This window comes from Cynocephalus volans, chromosome X (genome assembly GCF_027409185.1).
Source record: "Cynocephalus volans isolate mCynVol1 chromosome X, mCynVol1.pri, whole genome shotgun sequence".
NCBI lineage: Eukaryota > Metazoa > Chordata > Mammalia > Dermoptera > Cynocephalidae > Cynocephalus > Cynocephalus volans.
The window spans coordinates 149,673,079-149,692,881 of NC_084478.1; positions in this window are offsets into that span (position 1 = coordinate 149,673,079).

Consider the following 19,803-nt stretch of genomic DNA (forward strand, 5'->3'; position numbering starts at 1 on the left):
TATTTCGTCCTAATGGGAATACAGCTCTCTTCCATCCCTCTGGAGAGACGGGTAGGTAAGTTAGGCAGGCAGACGGGTAAATGGGTGGATGGTAGATAGGCCGATGCTGTACAGTTAGGTACATAGATACATAGAGGCAGGGAGGCAGAAAACGACACATTGGTCGATGGAGATACATAAAGACAGATGGATATAGAGATCGAAAAAGATGGATACTATGCAATAGATAGAAGGGTGTAGTTAGATGTACGGAATGATAAGGAATGATTAGAAGGAGACAGATAGATGAGAGGTAGGGACGAAGATACATGGATACAGAGGTAGACATATATGAATATACTCGTGTCGAAAATTGACGGTTGAGAGGTATAAAGAATGGCAAAATAGACTGACAGATGATCAGCTAGACAGATATAGCTAACAACGGAGGTAGAGATAGATAGAGATAGGGAGATGATAAACAGGTGATAGAGGGATATAGATGAACAGACAGATAGATGCATAGAGATACATGAATACACGTAGACGGCGATAACCAACTATTCATCTTTTCTTACCCACCAGGAGCATGTGAGAAAAATTGAACATCGATCACAGCAGAATAAGTTTGTAAATTGATGCCAACGTCTAGGAGGGCGTGGTGTGAAAATGCGTCCAGGATTTTAGTCCGACATCAAAGCAAACACTGCCTGCAGAGGGAGAAGACCCAGTTGACAATAAAATAGATACACTTTCTACATGGAGACTCCACAATCTGTAATGTCAGAGTCAATTTCAGATCACCAGGAAGTAGAATTTCCAAAGAGAGTAGCGTAATCCTTTGGACCATCCCCTTTCTTCTGTTGCATCTGTTCCTTAGCAGAAGAGAGAAAGAACAAGATAACAATGAGCATTGACTTCTCTAGTCGACAACCGTGACTTTGGGAAGGATTACCTTGGAAGCCCTGTCACTTGGGAAGGTCTGTTGCCCGCTTTCCCTAGCGCGGGAATTATTTACATCTTAGGCGAAAACTAAAGAACACAGTCCTCAGCAAGTTGTCTCAAAGTGGTGCCCCTGGGTCGACATGACCCCCACACCGTTCCCCAGAGGCAGAAATTCTCTCATCTTCACCCGATGGCCCCTCTACCATGACTACCTGTGTATTGGGGCTTCTGTGCACCTACTGGGTTTGTGATAGCAAACCTTCCTCAAGACACGTATTTCCATAAACGGATGACCTGGCAGATCCCTTTATTGTAATAAAGGCACAATTTTGAAAAAATAAAGGTATTTTAAATCAAGAAAAAACCTTCGTGCCTCTTCTTGCACCTTTCCTTTGCCAGATTCACTCCGCAGCAAGTTTCACGCATTTTTCTTAGAAAGTCTTAGGATTCATAGGATCGCAGTGCATGGGTGGAATAACTGGGTGCGAATGAATCCCTTTCCATTTTTCTCTTCTTTTGTTCGTTAATTTTATGCATAGCGGTCATGCCTACGTGGAGAGTGGGGTTGTTATGTACTTAAGGGGTAACTGTACCCATTACAAACTGAAGAATCTTGATTGGCCCTCAGTTTATTTTCCCTCCCCCCGCCCCACAGGAATAAAAGAAATTAGACCCGTCGCCTTCCATATGATGAGCCATGATCCTCAATACAAGTAGCCACATTCAAATGACCACCTCCCGGCCGTCTCCACGGGAAGCGAACCCGCCGCTCAGGTCCTGGACCTCCAGGCGAGGCCACTGCCCGGTGGCCGGCGCGGACGCCCCGGTGACCGTCAGGGGCCCGAGTGTCCGTCCTGACGGGCGGCCGGCAGGGCAGGAGGGGCATACGTGGATGGTCCCTTACCCGCCAGACCGCACACACGTGGCCCACTGCCACTCTCCCAACGCGCTCGCCTGCCGTGCCCGGGTCGCACACCCCAGGCGACCGACGCCCAAGCCAGGACGACTCGTCAGATGTCCCCTATGCCCTCCCCGCACCCACGCACTCATGGTCCTGGGCCGCGGGGCCAGCCGACCCGCCAGCGGGCGCCTCACCTGAGGAACCCTCAGGCGACCGGACGCCTCAGGGGATTCCGCGATGCCCGTTGGCGAGGCGGATCTGAGGGCCTGTGAGCCAGCGCCTGCGCGGCAGCAGACGGCCTCGCTGATTGGCGGTGCGTGTGGGAGGCGGGGCCGTGCGGAACCACGCCCCCTGCAGGCACACCCCCGAACGGCGGGCCTCGCAGTACCGCCCTGCCCAGGCAGCGGGCGGCTTTCCAGGGCCTCTGTCGTCACCCAGGGCTCACTGTCCCAATGGGTGGCTCATGAAGGGAGCAGGAGAACTCCTCTTCCAGCTGATCTTCCCCAGGGCTTCGGCCAGGTGGCGGGGCTTCTGGGGCACTGTGCTCTGCTGCCTGTAGGATTTCAACATCTCTCTGCCATCCCTCACTGGCCCTTTGATCCGCAACCAGGCGGCTTCCTGCAAAAGCTTCTCCCGGGCATCCTGGGCACCCGGTGGGAGCCGGGCGTCCGAGACGCCAATCTTCTGCCGGGTGGCATCAGATCTCTGCTAGGAGGTGGCTGCACGCGTTGCCTGGCTGAGAAACCTCGGCTGGGTCCCAACTTGAGATCGCACTCTTCCAAATCCTGTTCTGGCCTTGAGCCTTCCCTTCGCAGCCACCCAGCGTTCCCGGAAGAGCTCGCCCAGGGAGGTGTGTGCCGTCTTTCACCTCCCGACCCGCCCAGAGCAGCTTGGAGTCTGCCGTACCCTGAAGTCCGTTCATTCCATGGCGACTACCCAGAAAGTTGTCCATTTCAACTTATTTTCCAACTCTTCCCATACCTCCCCTCGATTTTCTGTTTTCATGCTTCGAATGACCGGCTGAAGGCTCTGGAGATCAGTCAATAAACGTGCTCAGCTGTATTAGGCTGGCTTCCCCACAGAAAGGGAAACAGAAGCAACGGTGTATATGTGTCTGCGTGTGTGCACGTGTGTGCATGTATGATATGTAGTATTACATGTCCTATATGTTTAAGTGGTGCTATTTAATACATATGAAATAAATAACGTATATATGTTTTAGGTGATTTATTTTAAGGAAGTAACACACGCATTGTGGGGGAGGGTATGAATCCATGAGGATCTTTATAGAAACCTCTAACTCCTGTGAAGCCTTGACAGCTTTCAAACAAACACTCCTAATTTCCTTATCCCACCTTCCCAAACCCTCAATAAACCTCTTAGCCCTTCCCTGGTTATTTGGCCATAAGACGTACTGGGGAATGAGTCCGGCTTCGGAGTTAGACAAACTCGGGCCCAGGCAGTAGGTGGTCTGGAGCAGATGACTTCACCTCACATTTTCTCAGAGCTTCCTTCTTCGGTCTGCCAGACGGAGGGAGTAACGCGTCCTCATGGCAGGGATCCCAGAGGGGGCAGGGGACCCAGAAGGAGCTGCCGCCCCTTCCACACCTGGCTTCGAGGCCCCCTCTCCAGGGTCCTCAGCATTCCCTGAGAGGGCAGAGCACGTGGAGCGAGACGCCAGGGTCTTTGGCCAGGTGTCCTGTGCCTCTGCGTTCAGAGCTATGGGCAGAGTGTGGATGAGACCCGCTGGCCAGGGTGGGGCCACCTGTCCATCATTAGCACATGCACCCTCCTCCAGGACTGTGGGTCGCCGGGACGTAGCCGTGGAGGCTTGTGCCTTTGCCTTGCCCTCTTTCTCACCCTCGTGTCCCGACCGTGTCGGGAAATCGTGGCACGCGCCGGACCTCCGTGATGCCTTTCTTGGCCTTTCTGCTGGAGCAGGGGCACAGGTCGTGTGCACCGGTGATTTGTCACCGCACAGGGCATCCTCACTCTCTGCACCAACTGGCAGTGATCCTGAGGCTTCTCTCTTCCCGGCACTCCTCCGAACGACCCCTTTGCGTTTGCCATACGTTTTACGAGGGGGTCTACTTGCCGGCTGTTGAGCTACCTTCTGGGAGGGCGTACTGGTCTCCTGGTCATCTGGTATTCTTCCTCGGCCCAGTTTTCTTCTCTCATCCAGCTTCTCCAGTTCCACTTTCAGGACTCTTCTGCACCCCCTTTCCTCTCCCACTGTGGCATTGAACTTCCACTGCGCCCCTGCCGAAGAGCCCATGCCTTCCATTTCAGACTTCGTCAGGGCCGTTATGTCTGTGCTTTTCACCTGGGAGCTTGTACTGGTCTGCTGGTCATCTGGTTTTCTTCCTCGGCCCAGTTTTCTTCTCTCATCCAGCTTCTGCAGTACCACCTTCAGGACTCTTCGGCAGCCCCGTTCTTGTCCCTCTGGGGCATCGACCTTCCACTGCGCCCCTGCCGAAGAGCCCACATGCCTTCCATTTCAGACTTCATCAGGGCCGTTATGTCTGTGCTTTTCACCTGGGAGCTTGTACTGGTCTGCTGGTCATCTGCTTTTCTTCCTCGGCCCAGTTTTCTTCTCTCATCCAGCTTCTGCAGTACCACTTTCAGGACTCTTCTGCACCCCCTTTCCTCTCCCGCTGTGGCGCTGAACTTCCACTGCGCCCCTGCCGAAGAGCCCATGCCTTCCATTTCAGACTTGGTCAGGGCCGTTATGTCTGTGCTTTTCACTTTAATCGTTTCATCTCCTGAGAGGTGATGAAGAGGGGCAGAGGTTTCTGGCTGTCCTTCCCACTGCTGACTCAGGTCTTCCCTCAAAACCCCTGCTCTAAAACGCCTCCTTTGACTCCGGACTGCAAAGCGTTCCCAGCTTGCATGGGTTGTCCTCCTCCACCTGGTTCTCCCTGAGATGCTTGTACTCGTGTTTTCAGTGGAAAGAACTGGAGGAGACTGGAATAGGGAAAAGGAAAAGAAGAACCGTATCAGGAAAGAATTCCTTTGGTGAAACTAGAAACGCCCTGCTCAAGGTGATTGATGAGATAAAACAAGGTGTTAAAGAAGCGGGCCTTAGACAGAGGGGAAGATGAATGACAAGCATTTGGGGGAAAATACGGAAGGTGCCAGAATAGTTGTATAACAGTCCAAAGCCACCGTGTAACCTCATTGTAACGACTGCATGAGGAAGGGCATCCGCATGGGGACGTGGTTGTCATGTCAGGGATCCCATTTCTCTCTCTGGGACCCTCTGCGCCTTCTGGGATCCTCGGGCTTCAACCTAGGAGAATGCTTCTTTCGTTTTTTGCCTTCCTTGGGTGCGCAGGATGCCTTGTCCACCCCGAGAAGCCCGAGGCTATCTCCTACATACTGATGCTGGGAGCCAGCCCCATGTCATGTTCAAGAGCATGAACTCAGAATCCAGAGTTCTGTGAGGTCATCCTGATGATACCTGGCTGTCATCTTTAGTAGGGATTGCTGCAGGCACCGGTCACTGGCTGCGACCTGCACCTCTATACTGTGGTGCAAAACTCTTGTCTCCCAACACCAAAGCTGTGATGCTCGTTATGAAGACACGTGTGCATGGAAGTGAGGTGCAAAGATGATCGCATCCCAAATGTCAACACGAGATGGTTGCGAGTGAATGGGGAAGTCTTACCGAACGTCACGTGGACGGAGGCAGGTCCGGTTCTGTGAGCTGGATCTCTTGTTTCTCACACTCCAACCGCTTGTCCGCACACCCTTTACACCACTGCGTGCTTCTGAAGGGCACTGTTCTTCAGGGATCAGGTGGCACCTAGCGTAGTTGCCCAGGACCTGTGTACTATGTTCTCCTGCTAATCTGGAAAATTCAAAAGAGGAAGCAACGAGAGCCAAGTAAGTGGAGATCGAATGATCCCGTTCCCTTCCCCAAATCTGGGATGCATGCCTTTTTGAAACAAAGCTGATATCTGAATCCCATCCATCATGTAAATGCCATCTTTCTTTTCCTCCTCTTGCATTCCAAAATATTTCCATGTTACGCTGCTTGGCGTATGCTAGACTCTTCCCGCATCAGACCAGGGGGAACAACTGCTTTGGGGATCACGTATGCCTTGGACACATGGATTTAACATTAGTCGTGTGTTTGTGAGCATCTGTGTGTGTGTAACAAAAATGGGGTTTTTGACGTTACTGTGTTTTTCTGATTCTCAAATCGCATTGAATGAGCTTGCGAGAACTTGACATGCATAGAGAGATGTTGAGGGGGGATGGCACCTTACTGTGAAGACGACGGTGTACGTGCTTCCAATCCTCTACCTATACATCCCTGTGCACGTGCGAGCACGTACTGTGTTACACTGTACTTGCAAACATGAGAGCATAATTGGATATATTTCCTAGTTAATGCCCATTCTCCTACGTCATTTCCGCGAATCTCGTTACGCCAAAATTTTCCTGATATGTCCCAACTCTCATGGAATTTCTGACATTACGGGAATGTGTTCTTCAGGAGCTGCGAATGTTCTATCCGTCCTACTCTTCCTATCTGTCCACCCCAAATACTCCATTCATATTTCCTAGTTTTCTCTATACGTCGTCCAAATAAGGGTCATGACTGATTCCTGCACTTTTCCTGGTGGAGTATGGACTTCACATACTCTGTTTTGTGATGCAAAACTTCTCTCCTTAATAAATGCATATATGTATGTCTTTGTTCACGCACAGTGGTCGACATACCAGGAAATGGGTCATGATGATGAAATACACGTACCTTGGAGACAATCTGCACACAGGCTTCCCCGAACGAGGGTGCGCGCTCGCACAGGTTGGCGCCCTCTCCTTTAGAGTACTCAAGGGTGCTGGGCTCGCAAGCCCGGAGGTCACCTGAGGACACACAACTAAAGGGGGAAGGAATAACAGGAGACTCGGTCGCTTCAGTCTCCCCTCAGCTGGACCTGCCAGCTCCTCTTAGAAAACAGGTGTGATCGAGCACCGTCAAGCGTGACCACCCACACCCCAAAGCACAAACATGCTCTCTTTCTCCCACACGCTCACGCACGCTCACGGCCCCATACACGCAGATGTGAGAAACCCAAGATGCCTGGCGTGGAAGCCTACAATCCAGCTCACTGTCTGAACCCATCCCCCCTGTACTTCCTTCCAGTACAAATGCTGCTCTGAGCTCCGCTTAGTTCCTCGTTTGGAAAGTATACACGGAAAAATCTAAAATGATCTTCAAAATTACCAAATAACGAGCATAGGAAGCATCAGTAATCCAATCACCCAGGAACTCTTGTTCCAATCACGTGAGTCCATGGGCTCCAGGATTTTGATGCATACAGATATATATTTATAGATACAGTTCTCTGAATCCCTTTCCTACGTATGCAACAAATATATCCCTGTAAGACAGTTACAACACCTTAAGAGTTGTACAGCCCACTTGGATATTATTCATTGCTCACATTTGTCTGCTCTCTTCCAGTGTGAAAAATTTCAGAGAACACTTTCTACAGATAGAGAACGGCAATCCCAGTGATTTTTCTGATTACAAAAGCTGATGCTTCCCTAACAGACACAATCAGAAGGCAAGTGTGTTAAATCAAAACAGTACATGTTCCTCTCACCAAACACTTTGGCCCCTGGCCCGAAGAGCTTCTATCAAGGGTCTGCATAGAGCCTTCCAGATAATTTATATTCCTATTTCGTCCTAATGGGAATACAGCTCTCTTCCATCCCTCTGGAGAGACGGGTAGGTAAGTTAGGCAGGCAGACGGGTAAATGGGTGGATGGTAGATAGGCCGATGCTGTACAGTTAGGTACATAGATACATAGAGGCAGGGAGGCAGAAAACGACACATTGGTCGATGGAGATACATAAAGACAGATGGATATAGAGATCGAAAAAGATGGATACTATGCAATAGATAGAAGGGTGTAGTTAGATGTACGGAATGATAAGGAATGATTAGAAGGAGACAGATAGATGAGAGGTAGGGACGAAGATACATGGATACAGAGGTAGACATATATGAATATACTCGTGTCGAAAATTGACGGTTGAGAGGTATAAAGAATGGCAAAATAGACTGACAGATGATCAGCTAGACAGATATAGCTAACAACGGAGGTAGAGATAGATAGAGATAGGGAGATGATAAACAGGTGATAGAGGGATATAGATGAACAGACAGATAGATGCATAGAGATACATGAATACACGTAGACGGCGATAACCAACTATTCATCTTTTCTTACCCACCAGGAGCATGTGAGAAAAATTGAACATCGATCACAGCAGAATAAGTTTGTAAATTGATGCCAACGTCTAGGAGGGCGTGGTGTGAAAATGCGTCCAGGATTTTAGTCCGACATCAAAGCAAACACTGCCTGCAGAGGGAGAAGACCCAGTTGACAATAAAATAGATACACTTTCTACATGGAGACTCCACAATCTGTAATGTCAGAGTCAATTTCAGATCACCAGGAAGTAGAATTTCCAAAGAGAGTAGCGTAATCCTTTGGACCATCCCCTTTCTTCTGTTGCATCTGTTCCTTAGCAGAAGAGAGAAAGAACAAGATAACAATGAGCATTGACTTCTCTAGTCGACAACCGTGACTTTGGGAAGGATTACCTTGGAAGCCCTGTCACTTGGGAAGGTCTGTTGCCCGCTTTCCCTAGCGCGGGAATTATTTACATCTTAGGCGAAAACTAAAGAACACAGTCCTCAGCAAGTTGTCTCAAAGTGGTGCCCCTGGGTCGACATGACCCCCACACCGTTCCCCAGAGGCAGAAATTCTCTCATCTTCACCCGATGGCCCCTCTACCATGACTACCTGTGTATTGGGGCTTCTGTGCACCTACTGGGTTTGTGATAGCAAACCTTCCTCAAGACACGTATTTCCATAAACGGATGACCTGGCAGATCCCTTTATTGTAATAAAGGCACAATTTTGAAAAAATAAAGGTATTTTAAATCAAGAAAAAACCTTCGTGCCTCTTCTTGCACCTTTCCTTTGCCAGATTCACTCCGCAGCAAGTTTCACGCATTTTTCTTAGAAAGTCTTAGGTTTCATAGGATCGCAGTGCATGGGTGGAATAACTGGGTGCGAATGAATCCCTTTCCATTTTTCTCTTCTTTTGTTCGTTAATTTTATGCATAGCGGTCATGCCTACGTGGAGAGTGGGGTTGTTATGTACTTAAGGGGTAACTGTACCCATTACAAACTGAAGAATCTTGATTGGCCCTCAGTTTATTTTCCCTCCCCCCGCCCCACAGGAATAAAAGAAATTAGACCCGTCGCCTTCCATATGATGAGCCATGATCCTCAATACAAGTAGCCACATTCAAATGACCACCTCCCGGCCGTCTCCACGGGAAGCGAACCCGCCGCTCAGGTCCTGGACCTCCAGGCGAGGCCACTGCCCGGTGGCCGGCGCGGACGCCCCGGTGACCGTCAGGGGCCCGAGTGTCCGTCCTGACGGGCGGCCGGCAGGGCAGGAGGGGCATACGTGGATGGTCCCTTACCCGCCAGACCGCACACACGTGGCCCACTGCCACTCTCCCAACGCGCTCGCCTGCCGTGCCCGGGTCGCACACCCCAGGCGACCGACGCCCAAGCCAGGACGACTCGTCAGATGTCCCCTATGCCCTCCCCGCACCCACGCACTCATGGTCCTGGGCCGCGGGGCCAGCCGACCCGCCAGCGGGCGCCTCACCTGAGGAACCCTCAGGCGACCGGACGCCTCAGGGGATTCCGCGATGCCCGTTGGCGAGGCGGATCTGAGGGCCTGTGAGCCAGCGCCTGCGTGGCAGCAGACGGCCTCGCTGATTGGCGGTGCGTGTGGGAGGCGGGGCCGTGCGGAACCACGCCCCCTGCAGGCACACCCCCGAACGGCGGGCCTCGCAGTACCGCCCTGCCCAGGCAGCGGGCGGCTTTCCAGGGCCTCTGTCGTCACCCAGGGCTCACTGTCCCAATGGGTGGCTCATGAAGGGAGCAGGAGAACTCCTCTTCCAGCTGATCTTCCCCAGGGCTTCGGCCAGGTGGCGGGGCTTCTGGGGCACTGTGCTCTGCTGCCTGTAGGATTTCAACATCTCTCTGCCATCCCTCACTGGCCCTTTGATCCGCAACCAGGCGGCTTCCTGCAAAAGCTTCTCCCGGGCATCCTGGGCACCCGGTGGGAGCCGGGCGTCCGAGACGCCAATCTTCTGCCGGGTGGCATCAGATCTCTGCTAGGAGGTGGCTGCACGCGTTGCCTGGCTGAGAAACCTCGGCTGGGTCCCAACTTGAGATCGCACTCTTCCAAATCCTGTTCTGGCCTTGAGCCTTCCCTTCGCAGCCACCCAGCGTTCCCGGAAGAGCTCGCCCAGGGAGGTGTGTGCCGTCTTTCACCTCCCGACCCGCCCAGAGCAGCTTGGAGTCTGCCGTACCCTGAAGTCCGTTCATTCCATGGCGACTACCCAGAAAGTTGTCCATTTCAACTTATTTTCCAACTCTTCCCATACCTCCCCTCGATTTTCTGTTTTCATGCTTCGAATGACCGGCTGAAGGCTCTGGAGATCAGTCAATAAACGTGCTCAGCTGTATTAGGCTGGCTTCCCCACAGAAAGGGAAACAGAAGCAACGGTGTATATGTGTCTGCGTGTGTGCACGTGTGTGCATGTATGATATGTAGTATTACATGTCCTATATGTTTAAGTGGTGCTATTTAATACATATGAAATAAATAACGTATATATGTTTTAGGTGATTTATTTTAAGGAAGTAACACACGCATTGTGGGGGAGGGTATGAATCCATGAGGATCTTTATAGAAACCTCTAACTCCTGTGAAGCCTTGACAGCTTTCAAACAAACACTCCTAATTTCCTTATCCCACCTTCCCAAACCCTCAATAAACCTCTTAGCCCTTCCCTGGTTATTTGGCCATAAGACGTACTGGGGAATGAGTCCGGCTTCGGAGTTAGACAAACTCGGGCCCAGGCAGTAGGTGGTCTGGAGCAGATGACTTCACCTCACATTTTCTCAGAGCTTCCTTCTTCGGTCTGCCAGACGGAGGGAGTAACGCGTCCTCATGGCAGGGATCCCGGAGGGGGCAGGGGACCCAGAAGGAGCTGCCGCCCCTTCCACACCTGGCTTCGAGGCCCCCTCTCCAGGGTCCTCAGCATTCCCTGAGAGGGCAGAGCACGTGGAGCGAGACGCCAGGGTCTTTGGCCAGGTGTCCTGTGCCTCTGCGTTCAGAGCTATGGGCAGAGTGTGGATGAGACCCGCTGGCCAGGGTGGGGCCACCTGTCCATCATTAGCACATGCACCCTCCTCCAGGACTGTGGGTCGCCGGGACGTAGCCGTGGAGGCTTGTGCCTTTGCCTTGCCCTCTTTCTCACCCTCGTGTCCCGACCGTGTCGGGAAATCGTGGCACGCGCCGGACCTCCGTGATGCCTTTCTTGGCCTTTCTGCTGGAGCAGGGGCACAGGTCGTGTGCACCGGTGATTTGTCACCGCACAGGGCATCCTCACTCTCTGCACCAACTGGCAGTGATCCTGAGGCTTCTCTCTTCCCGGCACTCCTCCGAACGACCCCTTTGCGTTTGCCATACGTTTTACGAGGGGGTCTACTTGCCGGCTGTTGAGCTACCTTCTGGGAGGGCGTACTGGTCTCCTGGTCATCTGGTATTCTTCCTCGGCCCAGTTTTCTTCTCTCATCCAGCTTCTCCAGTTCCACTTTCAGGACTCTTCTGCACCCCCTTTCCTCTCCCGCTGTGGCATTGAACTTCCACTGCGCCCCTGCCGAAGAGCCCATGCCTTCCATTTCAGACTTCGTCAGGGCCGTTATGTCTGTGCTTTTCACCTGGGAGCTTGTACTGGTCTGCTGGTCATCTGGTTTTCTTCCTCGGCCCAGTTTTCTTCTCTCATCCAGCTTCTGCAGTACCACCTTCAGGACTCTTCGGCACCCCCTTTCTTGTCCCTCTGGGGCATCGACCTTCCACTGCGCCCCTGCCGAAGAGCCCATGCCTTCCATTTCAGACTTCGTCAGGGCCGTTATGTCTGTGCTTTTCACCTGGGAGCTTGTACTGGTCTGCTGGTCATCTGCTTTTCTTCCTCGGCCCAGTTTTCTTCTCTCATCCAGCTTCTGCAGTACCACTTTCAGGACTCTTCTGCACCCCCTTTCCTCTCCCGCTGTGGCGCTGAACTTCCACTGCGCCCCTGCCGAAGAGCCCATGCCTTCCATTTCAGACTTGGTCAGGGCCGTTATGTCTGTGCTTTTCACTTTAATCGTTTCATCTCCTGAGAGGTGATGAAGAGGGGCAGAGGTTTCTGGCTGTCCTTCCCACTGCTGACTCAGGTCTTCCCTCAAAACCCCTGCTCTAAAACGCCTCCTTTGACTCCGGACTGCAAAGCGTTCCCAGCTTGCATGGGTTGTCCTCCTCCACCTGGTTCTCCCTGAGATGCTTGTACTCGTGTTTTCAGTGGAAAGAACTGGAGGAGACTGGAATAGGGAAAAGGAAAAGAAGAACCGTATCAGGAAAGAATTCCTTTGGTGAAACTAGAAACGCCCTGCTCAAGGTGATTGATGAGATAAAACAAGGTGTTAAAGAAGCGGGCCTTAGACAGAGGGGAAGATGAATGACAAGCATTTGGGGGAAAATACGGAAGGTGCCAGAATAGTTGTATAACAGTCCAAAGCCACCGTGTAACCTCATTGTAACGACTGCATGAGGAAGGGCATCCGCATGGGGACGTGGTTGTCATGTCAGGGATCCCATTTCTCTCTCTGGGACCCTCTGCGCCTTCTGGGATCCTCGGGCTTCAACCTAGGAGAATGCTTCTTTCGTTTTTTGCCTTCCTTGGGTGCGCAGGATGCCTTGTCCACCCCGAGAAGCCCGAGGCTATCTCCTACATACTGATGCTGGGAGCCAGCCCCATGTCATGTTCAAGAGCATGAACTCAGAATCCAGAGTTCTGTGAGGTCATCCTGATGATACCTGGCTGTCATCTTTAGTAGGGATTGCTGCAGGCACCGGTCACTGGCTGCGACCTGCACCTCTATACTGTGGTGCAAAACTCTTGTCTCCCAACACCAAAGCTGTGATGCTCGTTATGAAGACACGTGTGCGTGGAAGTGAGGTGCAAAGATGATCGCATCCCAAATGTCAACACGAGATGGTTGCGAGTGAATGGGGAAGTCTTACCGAACGTCACGTGGACGGAGGCAGGTCCGGTTCTGTGAGCTGGATCTCTTGTTTCTCACACTCCAACCGCTTGTCCGCACACCCTTTACACCACTGCGTGCTTCTGAAGGGCACTGTTCTTCAGGGATCAGGTGGCACCTAGCGTAGTTGCCCAGGACCTGTGTACTATGTTCTCCTGCTAATCTGGAAAATTCAAAAGAGGAAGCAACGAGAGCCAAGTAAGTGGAGATCGAATGATCCCGTTCCCTTCCCCAAATCTGGGATGCATGCCTTTTTGAAACAAAGCTGATATCTGAATCCCATCCATCATGTAAATGCCATCTTTCTTTTCCTCCTCTTGCATTCCAAAATATTTCCATGTTACGCTGCTTGGCGTATGCTAGACTCTTCCCGCATCAGACCAGGGGGAACAACTGCTTTGGGGATCACGTATGCCTTGGACACATGGATTTAACATTAGTCGTGTGTTTGTGAGCATCTGTGTGTGTGTAACAAAAATGGGGTTTTTGACGTTACTGTGTTTTTCTGATTCTCAAATCGCATTGAATGAGCTTGCGAGAACTTGACATGCATAGAGAGATGTTGAGGGGGGATGGCACCTTACTGTGAAGACGACGGTGTACGTGCTTCCAATCCTCTACCTATACATCCCTGTGCACGTGCGAGCACGTACTGTGTTACACTGTACTTGCAAACATGAGAGCATAATTGGATATATTTCCTAGTTAATGCCCATTCTCCTACGTCATTTCCGCGAATCTCGTTACGCCAAAATTTTCCTGATATGTCCCAACTCTCATGGAATTTCTGACATTACGGGAATGTGTTCTTCAGGAGCTGCGAATGTTCTATCCGTCCTACTCTTCCTATCTGTCCACCCCAAATACTCCATTCATATTTCCTAGTTTTCTCTATACGTCGTCCAAATAAGGGTCATGACTGATTCCTGCACTTTTCCTGGTGGAGTATGGACTTCACATACTCTGTTTTGTGATGCAAAACTTCTCTCCTTAATAAATGCATATATGTATGTCTTTGTTCACGCACAGTGGTCGACATACCAGGAAATGGGTCATGATGATGAAATACACGTACCTTGGAGACAATCTGCACACAGGCTTCCCCGAACGAGGGTGCGCGCTCGCACAGGTTGGCGCCCTCTCCTTTAGAGTACTCAAGGGTGCTGGGCTCGCAAGCCCGGAGGTCACCTGAGGACACACAACTAAAGGGGGAAGGAATAACAGGAGACTCGGTCGCTTCAGTCTCCCCTCAGCTGGACCTGCCAGCTCCTCTTAGAAAACAGGTGTGATCGAGCACCGTCAAGCGTGACCACCCACACCCCAAAGCACAAACATGCTCTCTTTCTCCCACACGCTCACGCACGCTCACGGCCCCATACACGCAGATGTGAGAAACCCAAGATGCCTGGCGTGGAAGCCTACAATCCAGCTCACTGTCTGAACCCATCCCCCCTGTACTTCCTTCCAGTACAAATGCTGCTCTGAGCTCCGCTTAGTTCCTCGTTTGGAAAGTATACACGGAAAAATCTAAAATGATCTTCAAAATTACCAAATAACGAGCATAGGAAGCATCAGTAATCCAATCACCCAGGAACTCTTGTTCCAATCACGTGAGTCCATGGGCTCCAGGATTTTGATGCATACAGATATATATTTATAGATACAGTTCTCTGAATCCCTTTCCTACGTATGCAACAAATATATCCCTGTAAGACAGTTACAACACCTTAAGAGTTGTACAGCCCACTTGGATATTATTCATTGCTCACATTTGTCTGCTCTCTTCCAGTGTGAAAAATTTCAGAGAACACTTTCTACAGATAGAGAACGGCAATCCCAGTGATTTTTCTGATTACAAAAGCTGATGCTTCCCTAACAGACACAATCAGAAGGCAAGTGTGTTAAATCAAAACAGTACATGTTCCTCTCACCAAACACTTTGGCCCCTGGCCCGAAGAGCTTCTATCAAGGGTCTGCATAGAGCCTTCCAGATAATTTATATTCCTATTTCGTCCTAATGGGAATACAGCTCTCTTCCATCCCTCTGGAGAGACGGGTAGGTAAGTTAGGCAGGCAGACGGGTAAATGGGTGGATGGTAGATAGGCCGATGCTGTACAGTTAGGTACATAGATACATAGAGGCAGGGAGGCAGAAAACGACACATTGGTCGATGGAGATACATAAAGACAGATGGATATAGAGATCGAAAAAGATGGATACTATGCAATAGATAGAAGGGTGTAGTTAGATGTACGGAATGATAAGGAATGATTAGAAGGAGACAGATAGATGAGAGGTAGGGACGAAGATACATGGATACAGAGGTAGACATATATGAATATACTCGTGTCGAAAATTGACGGTTGAGAGGTATAAAGAATGGCAAAATAGACTGACAGATGATCAGCTAGACAGATATAGCTAACAACGGAGGTAGAGATAGATAGAGATAGGGAGATGATAAACAGGTGATAGAGGGATATAGATGAACAGACAGATAGATGCATAGAGATACATGAATACACGTAGACGGCGATAACCAACTATTCATCTTTTCTTACCCACCAGGAGCATGTGAGAAAAATTGAACATCGATCACAGCAGAATAAGTTTGTAAATTGATGCCAACGTCTAGGAGGGCGTGGTGTGAAAATGCGTCCAGGATTTTAGTCCGACATCAAAGCAAACACTGCCTGCAGAGGGAGAAGACCCAGTTGACAATAAAATAGATACACTTTCTACATGGAGACTCCACAATCTGTAATGTCAGAGTCAATTTCAGATCACCAGGAAGTAGAATTTCCAAAGAGAGTAGCGTAATCCTTTGGACCATCCCCTTTCTTCTGTTGCATCTGTTCCTTAGCAGAAGAGAGAAAGAACAAGATAACAATGAGCATTGACTTCTCTAGTCGACAACCGTGACTTTGGGAAGGATTACCTTGGAAGCCCTGTCACTTGGGAAGGTCTGTTGCCCGCTTTCCCTAGCGCGGGAATTATTTACATCTTAGGCGAAAACTAAAGAACACAGTCCTCAGCAAGTTGTCTCAAAGTGGTGCCCCTGGGTCGACATGACCCCCACACCGTTCCCCAGAGGCAGAAATTCTCTCATCTTCACCCGATGGCCCCTCTACCATGACTACCTGTGTATTGGGGCTTCTGTGCACCTACTGGGTTTGTGATAGCAAACCTTCCTCAAGACACGTATTTCCATAAACGGATGACCTGGCAGATCCCTTTATTGTAATAAAGGCACAATTTTGAAAAAATAAAGGTATTTTAAATCAAGAAAAAACCTTCGTGCCTCTTCTTGCACCTTTCCTTTGCCAGATTCACTCCGCAGCAAGTTTCACGCATTTTTCTTAGAAAGTCTTAGGTTTCATAGGATCGCAGTGCATGGGTGGAATAACTGGGTGCGAATGAATCCCTTTCCATTTTTCTCTTCTTTTGTTCGTTAATTTTATGCATAGCGGTCATGCCTACGTGGAGAGTGGGGTTGTTATGTACTTAAGGGGTAACTGTACCCATTACAAACTGAAGAATCTTGATTGGCCCTCAGTTTATTTTCCCTCCCCCCGCCCCACAGGAATAAAAGAAATTAGACCCGTCGCCTTCCATATGATGAGCCATGATCCTCAATACAAGTAGCCACATTCAAATGACCACCTCCCGGCCGTCTCCACGGGAAGCGAACCCGCCGCTCAGGTCCTGGACCTCCAGGCGAGGCCACTGCCCGGTGGCCGGCGCGGACGCCCCGGTGACCGTCAGGGGCCCGAGTGTCCGTCCTGACGGGCGGCCGGCAGGGCAGGAGGGGCATACGTGGATGGTCCCTTACCCGCCAGACCGCACACACGTGGCCCACTGCCACTCTCCCAACGCGCTCGCCTGCCGTGCCCGGGTCGCACACCCCAGGCGACCGACGCCCAAGCCAGGACGACTCGTCAGATGTCCCCTATGCCCTCCCCGCACCCACGCACTCATGGTCCTGGGCCGCGGGGCCAGCCGACCCGCCAGCGGGCGCCTCACCTGAGGAACCCTCAGGCGACCGGACGCCTCAGGGGATTCCGCGATGCCCGTTGGCGAGGCGGATCTGAGGGCCTGTGAGCCAGCACCTGCGTGGCAGCAGACGGCCTCGCTGATTGGCGGTGCGTGTGGGAGGCGGGGCCGTGCGGAACCACGCCCCCTGCAGGCACACCCCCGAACGGCGGGCCTCGCAGTACCGCCCTGCCCAGGCAGCGGGCGGCTTTCCAGGGCCTCTGTCGTCACCCAGGGCTCACTGTCCCAATGGGTGGCTCATGAAGGGAGCAGGAGAACTCCTCTTCCAGCTGATCTTCCCCAGGGCTTCGGCCAGGTGGCGGGGCTTCTGGGGCACTGTGCTCTGCTGCCTGTAGGATTTCAACATCTCTCTGCCATCCCTCACTGGCCCTTTGATCCGCAACCAGGCGGCTTCCTGCAAAAGCTTCTCCCGGGCATCCTGGGCACCCGGTGGGAGCCGGGCGTCCGAGACGCCAATCTTCTGCCGGGTGGCATCAGATCTCTGCTAGGAGGTGGCTGCACGCGTTGCCTGGCTGAGAAACCTCGGCTGGGTCCCAACTTGAGATCGCACTCTTCCAAATCCTGTTCTGGCCTTGAGCCTTCCCTTCGCAGCCACCCAGCGTTCCCGGAAGAGCTCGCCCAGGGAGGTGTGTGCCGTCTTTCACCTCCCGACCCGCCCAGAGCAGCTTGGAGTCTGCCGTACCCTGAAGTCCGTTCATTCCATGGCGACTACCCAGAAAGTTGTCCATTTCAACTTATTTTCCAACTCTTCCCATACCTCCCCTCGATTTTCTGTTTTCATGCTTCGAATGACCGGCTGAAGGCTCTGGAGATCAGTCAATAAACGTGCTCAGCTGTATTAGGCTGGCTTCCCCACAGAAAGGGAAACAGAAGCAACGGTGTATATGTGTCTGCGTGTGTGCACGTGTGTGCATGTATGATATGTAGTATTACATGTCCTATATGTTTAAGTGGTGCTATTTAATACATATGAAATAAATAACGTATATATGTTTTAGGTGATTTATTTTAAGGAAGTAACACACGCATTGTGGGGGAGGGTATGAATCCATGAGGATCTTTATAGAAACCTCTAACTCCTGTGAAGCCTTGACAGCTTTCAAACAAACACTCCTAATTTCCTTATCCCACCTTCCCAAACCCTCAATAAACCTCTTAGCCCTTCCCTGGTTATTTGGCCATAAGACGTACTGGGGAATGAGTCCGGCTTCGGAGTTAGACAAACTCGGGCCCAGGCAGTAGGTGGTCTGGAGCAGATGACTTCACCTCACATTTTCTCAGAGCTTCCTTCTTCGGTCTGCCAGACGGAGGGAGTAACGCGTCCTCATGGCAGGGATCCCGGAGGGGGCAGGGGACCCAGAAGGAGCTGCCGCCCCTTCCACACCTGGCTTCGAGGCCCCCTCTCCAGGGTCCTCAGCATTCCCTGAGAGGGCAGAGCACGTGGAGCGAGACGCCAGGGTCTTTGGCCAGGTGTCCTGTGCCTCTGCGTTCAGAGCTATGGGCAGAGTGTGGATGAGACCCGCTGGCCAGGGTGGGGCCACCTGTCCATCATTAGCACATGCACCCTCCTCCAGGACTGTGGGTCGCCGGGACGTAGCCGTGGAGGCTTGTGCCTTTGCCTTGCCCTCTTTCTCACCCTCGTGTCCCGACCGTGTCGGGAAATCGTGGCACGCGCCGGACCTCCGTGATGCCTTTCTTGGCCTTTCTGCTGGAGCAGGGGCACAGGTCGTGTGCACCGGTGATTTGTCACCGCACAGGGCATCCTCACTCTCTGCACCAACTGGCAGTGATCCTGAGGCTTCTCTCTTCCCGGCACTCCTCCGAACGACCCCTTTGCGTTTGCCATACGTTTTACGAGGGGGTCTACTTGCCGGCTGTTGAGCTACCTTCTGGGAGGGCGTACTGGTCTCCTGGTCATCTGGTATTCTTCCTCGGCCCAGTTTTCTTCTCTCATCCAGCTTCTCCAGTTCCACTTTCAGGACTCTTCTGCACCCCCTTTCCTCTCCCGCTGTGGCATTGAACTTCCACTGCGCCCCTGCCGAAGAGCCCATGCCTTCCATTTCAGACTTCGTCAGGGCCGTTATGTCTGTGCTTTTCACCTGGGAGCTTGTACTGGTCTGCTGGTCATCTGGTTTTCTTCCTCGGCCCAGTTTTCTTCTCTCATCCAGCTTCTGCAGTACCACCTTCAGGACTCTTCGGCACCCCCTTTCTTGTCCCTCTGGGGCATCGACCTTCCACTGCGCCCCTGCCGAAGAGCCCATGCCTTCCATTTCAGACTTCGTCAGGGCCGTTATGTCTGTGCTTTTCACCTGGGAGCTTGTACTGGTCTGCTGGTCATCTGCTTTTCTTCCTCGGCCCAGTTTTCTTCTCTCATCCAGCTTCTGCAGTACCACTTTCAGGACTCTTCTGCACCCCCTTTCCTCTCCCGCTGTGGCGCTGAACTTCCACTGCGCCCCTGCCGAAGAGCCCATGCCTTCCATTTCAGACTTGGTCAGGGCCGTTATGTCTGTGCTTTTCACTTTAATCGTTTCATCTCCTGAGAGGTGATGAAGAGGGGCAGAGGTTTCTGGCTGTCCTTCCCACTGCTGACTCAGGTCTTCCCTCAAAACCCCTGCTCTAAAACGCCTCCTTTGACTCCGGACTGCAAAGCGTTCCCAGCTTGCATGGGTTGTCCTCCTCCACCTGGTTCTCCCTGAGATGCTTGTACTCGTGTTTTCAGTGG